Genomic DNA, 8807 nt, shown 5'->3' on the forward strand with positions numbered 1-8807 from the left:
CGCTGAAATTCTTCTATTTTCCCCCGTGCTTTTCCCATTGTCTTTTCACAGAAGGCTGAGCTTAAGGGCGATTTATATTCATTTGCATATTCAAAGAGGCGTAATTCTGGGAGGAGTTGGGGCGTTACATAAATCGCGTGCACGAGCGTTACTTTTCACGCCGATTGGGATTTATGCAGTGGAAGAACCTGGAAGGTGGGGTACGCACAGATTCCTGCATCTGGATTTTGCTGTGCGTAAGCACATTTCGGCTTTTGTGCTTACGCCATGTTATAGTGCGAGTTCTACGCACGGCGTTAAACATGAGGCCCCTGGGGATGTCAAATTAGATGACTCCCACAAGACATCATATAGACAAGTCTCTCTTCTGTTTGCCAGGTCCAAAACACCCATGTTTCTTATTCTGCATAACTGCATTATAGTTCCTCTAGGGCACTCACTGACTGTTAGCACTTGCATACACAGAGCCAATCTTTATAAAATGTTTGATTATGTTGGGTTAACTTGTAGATGGGTTGTTCTGAGTTGCTGGTTATGTCAGATAGTCACAGGCACACCACCACTGCCCTTGACTTGTTAAGATTACGTAGTTGAAGTCTGTGACAGAAAATCACAGCAAAATTTATGTAACATGATACGGCTATTAGAGGAATGTGTGGACAAATTGACACAGGTCACAGAGGTAGGATAATAGGTTTTGCATTATGTGAGATTGTGATTAATGCATTAACACTGTACTGTATATTCTGCTTACTTTTATGCAGACATCAGTGTCTACAGCTATGAAGTACTTGGTTACTTTTTCAATTGCTAACAGAAAAATAGAAAGGGCCGATTTCCCATTAAAACAATAAAGGTTATAGTTGCATTCAGACGTTAGACTGTGCAGCATATTTCTGCACAAAAATATTAAACTGACAATGAGGTGAAAAACAACCAGAGAGCATACCAAGCATGCGCACAATGCCTGCATCTCTGGCCCGCTACTGAAGTGCAAAAGAGAAGGGGAGGGGACAATGTGATGGGAGGTATTAAAAATATGAATGTCTTTGACAGCAGTATGGAAAACTGGGAAAAGCACACTAGTGATTAAAATTAGGGAACAAATTACATTTTTGTAACTTGTCACTGCTTATGCTAATCAAATGTTATCTCAACATTAATAGAAATGACATACTGTAACAATATTTCATCAGTGAAAATTATCCAACAGCACAAAATAAACAATTTAAACAAACTGCTAAAAACACATTACTTTAACATGGCTTTCTCATAACTTCATTTTAATTTAATCCTGATGCTCTACATATTCAATTAATTATCATTCATGGTGGCTCCAAAATCTGTACTAACCCCTACTCTCTCTTCTGTTCTTTTTCCAGTTTTCTGTGGTGGCGACCTGAGCCACCACCACCTAATCAAAGCACCGTGATGTCCCTCCCTACATTGATGGATGAAAGGCCAGAAGTCCATGTGACCGTCATCATCAAGTCCTTCCATAAGAACCCTGAATACAATGAGGTCTGATCATTTATGTTTGGTAGAATGCCTAGAGGGGGCTGGGTGGTCTCATGGCCTGGAACCCCTGCAGATTTTATTTTTCTCCAGCCGTCTGGAGTTTTTTTTTGTTTTTTCTGTCCTACCTGGCCATCGGACCTTACTTTTATTCCATGTTAATTAGTGTTCTCTGATTTTAAATTCTTACTTTGTCTTTTTTTTTCTTTCTTCATCATGTAAAGCACTTTGAGCTACATTATTTGTATGAAAATGTGCTATATAAACAAATGCTTTAGTTGTCGTTGTTGTTATCTGAGCACCCCTATTGTAAAGGCTGCAAATGAGCTCCACTAAAAGTAACCACAGACACACAAAACTTTGAAACTTCCAATATTAATGAAAGAAGTCATAACTGCTGGTATCTGTCACTGCTAAAAGCAGCGACACATCCAGACGAGTCAAATGGGCCAAATGAGAAGTACTTAACGAGTAATAAAATGCGCTTTTGGAAGGGCCCGGTGAGGACTGCCTTGTCCTGATCTGTTTTTATGGGACTCAATTGTTTGAGTGATTTGTATCATGTCAGAATTAAAATTAAAGGGTCTTGTGGTATCAACGATTTCAGGCCAGGACTGAAAAAAAGAAAAGAAAAAGAAAAGAAAAAGTGAACGGAGGTTAAGGGAGAAGACGGCAGTTGGAAGCAAGCGAGTGAGTATGAGCGGGCTCGCTGTAAGAAAGAAGGCAGCAGGGCAGTGAGTCCTAGTGGGGTGTTTGGCCAGCACCCGTGGGCAGTCAGTAGTGGCTACTCCCGCTGAGCATTAGTGAGGAGCGGGAGTGACCGGATGGAGGATGGCTCACCACATATGGCTGCGGGAGTCTGGGACTTGGGAAGTGAAAGCCCCAGCATGAGCGTCCTGACCAGTGGGGAGCCCAAGTCACAGTCTGGTTGAGCCCACCAGGGCCAGGGATCGGAAAGGCGAACAGACCATCAGAAGGCAGAGAAGGTCAGCTGCAGGTATGGTGACTCCCCTGGTGCATAGCCTGGATGGAAGAAGCAGGGGAGTCACCAGTAAAAGAATGCACCGGGCTTTGTTTTTAAAAGGACCACTTCCAGCCATCGTTTTAACCCCATTTTTAACTGGATTTATTTATTAGATTTTAACCTCCACATTTTCCCTTGTTTTTAATGGATTATTTATTTATTGAACTTTATGCACTGCACTATTTATTTGAATACTATAGTTTGACTGTTTTTAAATACAAGCACTTTGCACTTTTTTGCACCATTCCTTTGCTTTGTTGTTGATGTCTTCACTGTCCAGCTCATCCGGTTACATTACCTATGGTGTCAGGTTCATGAGCTCCCATAAGTCAGATGGGAGCATGGAGCAGAACCCACATCGTTACAAACGGGTGAGTCCAACAGTCAAGACTAAACGAGTCTCGCTAATAGACGTGAGACAGGGCCCCAGATGGTAGGCGATGCAGACGTGAGGTAAGATTTGCCAAGAAGGTTTTGGAACAAGGAGGAGGCCAGTGTCTGAAGAGCTCGGTTGTCTCATCCGTTTGTAAGGTGTAAGCAGCATATTCATGTCTTTTGGAATGTTGGAACAAACACCTTCATAAAGTCAGTAGTGATCCATTGCAGGTGAGCTCTCAGGTTCTATATTTTAATTCATTCTTGTACACCAGAGAATTAAGGAGTGGCAACGTGTTGCATGTTGGTTGAACATGCAAATAAGCATTTCCTTGTACTCTGTACACGAGACAATACGACTACTACAACTACTATTACTACTCTCTGATGGGTAATGTGGTCACAACATTTGCATTGGATTAGATCTCTGGCACCAACATTTAGAACCTTTTGTAACCTCATGATGGGTCACACAGGGTCATTGTTAAAAGGAGAATGTCAGTTGTGACCTAGTGCTTCAGTATCCAGTCTCAGGCACTCATTTAATGACGTTTTTGCTGCAGCAGTGATGTGAGATTTAAAGACTAGCCCATCATCAAATATGATGGCTACAAAGAAGACCATAGGTTGAAAGCCTCTATAGTGTGCTTAAAATAACTTTGTGTGTTATTTATTTAGAGAGGCTTCTGCCATGGCAGTAGAACCATGGAGGTCAGCTCCTGCCAGACTCATTCAGTATTCAGTGCAGAGATGGAACAGACTTGTGTAGAGCTGTCTGCCTTCTTCATTCCTCAGTGTCAGGGTCAGAAGTCAATATTTCTTCTGTAGGACAACACAAGTGCAGCAGTTTAAAACACAGGCCTCACTCGCTCACTCTCCATGCTGTCTCCTACAGGAACTAAGTAAAGGATCTTTGTTATGTAAGTGAAGTTGAATTTGTTTTTAAGATATACTAACTCTGTTATTGTGAAAATATGTCTAAGATGTTATTATGTGCAATATAATGATGGACTAGAATAAAAAAAGTACACTGAAAAAAGTGACTGATTACAGCATATGATGGGATCATTTTTCAAAAGAAGAATCAAGCTCTTTCCATGCTCCAGGAGGTTCTACAAGAAGTATTTAAGTTTTTGGTTTGTCGTGTTAAGTCTTGTAGTCTTGTGGATGTCAAATTGATGACTGTAATTACTGACCTGATCACCTGGGGCCTCATGTATAAATGGTGCGTATGCACAGAAATGTTGCGTAAGAACTTTTCCACGTTCAAATTGCGATGTATAAAACTTGCACTTGGCGTAAAGCCACGCACATTTCCACGGTACCTCATACCTTGTCGTACGCAGGTTCTCCGCTCGGGTTGCAGACTGGCGGCACCCAGTGTCAAAGCAGTGCTACTGTTCCTGTGTGATTACACCTTATTTTCCTGACGCAGCTTTATAAATACACTGAAACTAACCGCATATTGTTTATTAGTGTAACACATCTGATTGTAATTAACTTGTAACAATATAATGGTCCAGGGAATAGCCATAGTATTCCAAATACCATAACTGCTTTAGCATTGTTACTCTAAATGCCCCTTCTTTTTTCAGCTGCTCCCTATAAGGAGTTGCCACAGTGGATCATCTTTTTCCATATTACTCTCACTGCACCACTCGGAGTATTTATATCACTGTATCTGAGTGTGAATCACAGCAGCAGCTGATCGGAAAGAGAATTATCGGTATACAGCTTCAAGAACACGCTGTCTCAGCCATGCCAAAACGTTTCAAAGCCTTTCTTGTACGGACCTCGTGGTTCAGAAACAGTTTCATCCCAAGAACTATAAACGCACTCAATCAATTGCTCCTTGTAGAACTGTTTGTACTTATAAGTACAATCACCCCACTGTAAACTTGCACTACAGTTATAATATTACACAACCTGAGCCACTTTATAAAGCGTGTATTTACATATGATGACGATATCATTTTTAAGATGAAATGCAGCAAAATATGTTTATTATATTATACAGATAAAACTTTAACTTCATTTAAATAATCTATATTCTTCACTGGGAGTGTCGTGAAGGATAGAATAATTAAACATGTACTACGAAGATATTTCAATGTTCCTTAAACGTTTTGAAGAATCGGCGCTCTAAGCTTACAGATGGCTTAACTTCTATTACAGAGCTGATTGTGTGGTGATTGGGTATTTAGGGAAAGAAAAGCAAGGACTGCAGGGGAAGCTGCGCCAATATATATTGAATATAAAACAGAAAGAAAAAATAACAACACAGCTAAAAACGCAGCAACAAATTTCGGCAAAAGTTAAATGCTTGTGTCATGAGCACGAGGCGGCTATGCTGTGTCTGCAACAGACGTGGCCATCCACTGTGCATAAGCTACCTTACTGACATTGGCGGTGAAGGAGCCACCGATTCTTCCTCTGCCCAGTGCCACCACAAGCCTAGAGCCGCCCCTGAGTACTGCTGCAATAAATTATTTCATCGAAGGTCGCACACAATCACTGCACGTGAAACACATGTTTAATAACGTGCTTTAACTCCTATCATCATGAAAATGATATCACGTATACATCTCAGTATTTTAGTTATTCAGAGAGCTGTAATATCACAAATGTAATGGATTCTGTGTCCAGTTGGAGGAAGAGAGCCGGTTTAAGAAGCAAGTAGTGATTCACACACATAGAGCACATAGAAGATCAAATACAAAACAAAGCATTTAACGTGCTACTTTAATTACGATGTGATTTGAGAAACTGGTTAATTAAACGATTTTAAGATGAAGTTTATGATGTTCTACTTTAATGACAAAATAAACTACGTGATTAAAGTGGAAATGTCGAGATTGAAGTTGACATTTCGTGCTTTTTCCCCACTGTGTGCCTTTTTTTCTCTGTACCCTAATAAGCTTTCATATGACACTCAGACAGTGGGCTACAACTCGCCTTTTCACGGCGACTTTGATATGTGACTTCTTTTTTATTTCCGGCACTGTGTGATTTTGTGAATGTGAGCTTTCAAGTTTCTCCAACACACTATGTCACTCGATCAACTTCCTTTTTTTGATTATACCACGGTTATTTGAACAAATAGTGTGTTTTTTCCTTTGCCTCCACTTGGTATTCGCTGAAATTCTTTTTCCCCGTGCTTTTCCCATTGTGCTTTTCCAGAAGGCTGATTGTTTATATTCTTTGCATATTCAAAGAGGCTCTGGGAGGAGGGTTGGGGCTTAAGGGCGATTTTTCACGCTGATATTTATGCAGTGGAAGAACCTGGAAGGTGGGTACGCATATTCCTGCATCTGGATTTTGCTGTGCGTAAGTTTCGCTTTTGTGCTTCGCCATGTTATAGTGAGGGTTCTACGGGCGCGTGAGGCCCCTACATAATTGTTTCATATTTCCAAAGTATCACACGCTTAACCCTTTGTCTGACAGAGCTGGTGCCTAAGTATAAACTATACAGGTAAGGCAAGCTCATCTGCAATGGTGGCTTCTTGTTTCCTATTCAGTTGTGGTGTGTGAAACACAAGACATCATATAGACAAGTCTCTCTTCTGTTTGCCAGGTCCAAAACATCCATGTTTCCTATTCTGCATAACTGCATTATAGTTCCTCTAGGGCACTCACTGACTGTTAGCACTTGCATACACAGAGCCAATCTTTATAAAATGTTTGATTATGTTGGGTTAACTTGCAGATGGGTTGTTCTGAGTTGCTGGTTATGTCAGATAGTCACAGGCACACCACCACTGCCCTTGACTTGTTAAGATTATGTAGTTGAAGTCTGTGACAGAAAATCACAGCAAAATTTATGTAACATGATACGGCTATTAGAGGAACGTGTGGACAACTTGACACAGGTCACAGAGGTAGGATAATAGGTTTTGCATTATGTGAGATTGTGATTAATGCATTAACACTGTACTGTATATTCTGCTTTTATGCAAACATCAGTGTCTACAGCTATGAAGTACTTGGTTACTTTTTCAATTGCTAACAGAAAAATAGAAAGGGCCGATTTCCCATTAAAACAATAAAGGTTATAGTTGCATTCAGACGTTAGACTGTGCAGCATATTTCTGCACAAAAATATTAAACTGACAATGAGGTGAAAAACAACCAGAGAGCATACCAAGCATGCGCACAATGCCTGCATCTCTGGCCCGCTACTGAAGTGCAAAAGAGAAGGGGAGGGGACAATGTGATGATAGGTATTAAAAATATGAATGTCTTTGACAGCAGTATGGAAAACTGGGAAAAGCACACTAGTGATTAAAATTAGGGAACAAATTACATTTTTGTAACTTGTCACTGCTTATGCTAATCAAATGTTATCTCAACATTAATAGAAATGACATACTGTAACAATATTTCATCAGTGAAAATTATCCAACAGCACAAAATAAACAATTTAAACAACATAACTAAAGCAGTTCTGCGATTAAAATAAGAGAACAAGCTGTACCAGTTACCAGCTGGTTCTAAACTGGCCATGTCTTGAAATATCAGGCAACACCAGCTGATTAGTCAATATTGGTAGGCATTTTACAAGATGGTGAGCTGCTCTAGGGTAACGGGACACTGTGAAATGAGGTTGTTCAGATGAAGTCAGATGTGATGATCCTCTCAGCCACTGGATGAGACCTTAGTCATTCCAAGAATATCATTTTTGGAATATTGAACCTTTACGAAGAAACCAAGTCATTCAAATCCCAAAAAAGGCTGGTCACCCATGTAAGACGAGTGCACAAGAAAAAAGTATGATATTTAGACTCTCAGTGGGGGATCAGGTGAAGTATTAACAACATTCTTTTGCAAGCTTCTTTCACAATACAGTTGTAACAATCATCTAATTTTGATCACTGTAATTTTCCAAAGTTAATTTTTTAATGACCTTTTTTGGCTTGGTTATTTTAAAAAACATTCTAGTAGCACAGTAATCATACCTACAGCTGTTATGACTAGATTTTGAGCCGTGACAGTCACCAATATTTCATAAATTGTTCTTTAATTTTCATTGCTAGTGTAAATAAAAATACATTTATTTTTACAAATGGAATTATGAATTGACCAAAGAAGTTTGTAGACTACATCTTGAAAATGCAACGGTCGGCAGTTTGGAGAAGAGGCTGCTATGTGGAAGTAAATAACTGGATAAACCGAAGAACTTTTTCACAGGGGAAGGCTTAACGTACTGAATTCGTGATCTCCATGGAGGCGGCAGTAATGGTAGTGTTGTCATTCTGACAAGACACAAGGAGTACAATGAGATTTTTACTTGCATGTCTGGCCAACATACATTTCACCACTCTCCAGCACCATGATAAACAAGAAAGCAGTAAAACACAACTTGTATTTGTCCAATAGAAAACACAAATCAGGTATTAAGTAATCTGTTAACAGATGGCCATCTCTCCATCTTGAAGAATGAAAATTCAACCAAAATGAATATCCTTCTAAAGCCCCTATTGTTATGCTGATGACACGCAACTGTACTTATCAATAGCACCTGATGACCCCGACTCTGTTGTTTCACTAACACAATGTCTTACTTGTGTTTCTGAGTGGATGAGTAGCAATTTTCTCAAGCTAAATAAAGAGAAAACTGAAATTTTAATGATTGGCAATAATGGATATAATGAGGTTATTAGAAATAAACTTGATGCATTAGGATTAAATGTCAAGACAGAGGTAAAGAATTTAGGGGTAACTGTTGACTGTGACCTGAGTTTTAAATCATATATTAATTAGATCACTAGAACAGCATTTTTTCACTTAAGAAACATAGCAAAAGTTAGACCTCTTATATCATTGAAAGATGCAGAGAAATTAGTTCACGCTTTTGTTTTCAGTCGACTAGATTACTGTAACGCACTGCTCTCAG

The sequence above is a fragment of the Polypterus senegalus genome, chromosome 16, assembly GCF_016835505.1.
Source record: "Polypterus senegalus isolate Bchr_013 chromosome 16, ASM1683550v1, whole genome shotgun sequence".
Lineage (NCBI taxonomy): Eukaryota > Metazoa > Chordata > Cladistia > Polypteriformes > Polypteridae > Polypterus > Polypterus senegalus.